Below are 1,562 nucleotides of genomic sequence, written 5' to 3' on the forward strand. Positions count from 1 at the left end.
TTGGATGAGGGGGTAAAAAGCACCCTGTTCAAATTTGCTGATGACACTAAGATGTGGGGGGATGTGGGCACACTAGAAAGGAGGAATAGGCTGCAATCGGACCTAGACAGGTTACAGGGGTGGGCGGATGAGAATAGGATGGGATTCAACACTGACAATTGCAAGGTGATGCACTTGTGGAGAAAGAACCAGCACCATGCCTACAGGCTGGGGAACTCCCTTCTCATCAGTGCAGAGGCAGAAAAGGATCTTGGAGTCATCATTGATGCCAAGATGAACATGGGCTGGCAGTGTGGGGATGCAGTCAGGAAGGCCAACCTCACCTTGTCATGCATCCACAGATGTATCTCAAGCAGGTCCAAGGAGGTGATACTCCCCCTCTTTGTGGCACTGGTCAGTCAGCAGCTGGAGTACTGCAGCCAGTTCTGGACGCAGCACTTCAGAAGGGATGTGGACAACATGGAGAGGGTCCAGAGGAGGGCCACTCGCATGATCAGGGGACAGCAGGGCAGGCCCTATGAGGAGATGCTATGGGACCTCAACCTGTTCAGCCTCCACAAGAGAAGGCTGAGGGGGGATCTAGTGGCCTGTTACAAACTAGTCAGAGGGGACCAGCAGGCATTGGGGGAGTCCCTGTTCCCCCGAGCACTATCAGGAGTGACTAGAAATAACAGTCACAAGCTGGCAGAGGGTAAATTCAGATTAGCCATCAGGAGGTGCTATTTCACTGTCAGGGCAGCTAGGATCTGGAACCAACTTCCAAGTGAAGTGGTGCTGGCTCCTACCTTGTGAGTGTTTAAGACAAGGCTGGACAATCACCTTGCTGGGGTCATTTGACCCCTGTACTCTTTCCTGCCAAGGCAGGGGATCAGACTTGAAGATCTGCTCAGGTCCCTTCTGACCCTACTAACTATGAAACTATGAAACTATATATTTTATTTTCAAATGTAGTCAGAATTAGCATAAGATCAGAATACCTACAAAAATATATAGCTGTTGAATGAAGAGCACCTAGTTCAAGCTGACCCGGGGCAAGATCAAAATGATGCTACTTGGAAACAGGATATGCTCTTAAGAATTAGCTGTGACATGAGACCAGATTCTGCTCTACCTATCAGGTATTTAATATTCCATATGTTAGTCACCTAACAGGCATCTAAGTGGATGGGATGCCTAAGTGCAATTTTATTATACCCTGTTCAAGTCCTGAATATCCATCAACTTTTGTAATGTATAGTCATATTACTCTTAAGAGTGAGTCAAAAAGACAAGAGGAGCAGGACCCACCCTCCTTTTATGCTACTGTATTTACATGAATCCGAGAAAAGGGTTTTTTTCCTCATTTAATATGGTGGGGACCCCATTGCCTTGCTTTCCAGTATGAAGTGGTGACGGGGGCAGCTATTTTGGCTGTGGCTCCAGCTTCAACCCAGTGTGTTTAAAAATTAATTTAAAAAATCTTTTGTAAAAGGAAAGAGAGTGGTTAGAAACTCCATGTACAGGCAGTCCTCGACTTACAAAGTTTTGAGTTACAATGTTTCGCACTTACAATGTTTATAAAT

This window comes from Gavialis gangeticus, unplaced genomic scaffold (genome assembly GCF_001723915.1).
Source record: "Gavialis gangeticus isolate Ggan-Ray unplaced genomic scaffold, GavGan_comp1, whole genome shotgun sequence".
NCBI classification, from domain to species: domain Eukaryota; kingdom Metazoa; phylum Chordata; order Crocodylia; family Gavialidae; genus Gavialis; species Gavialis gangeticus.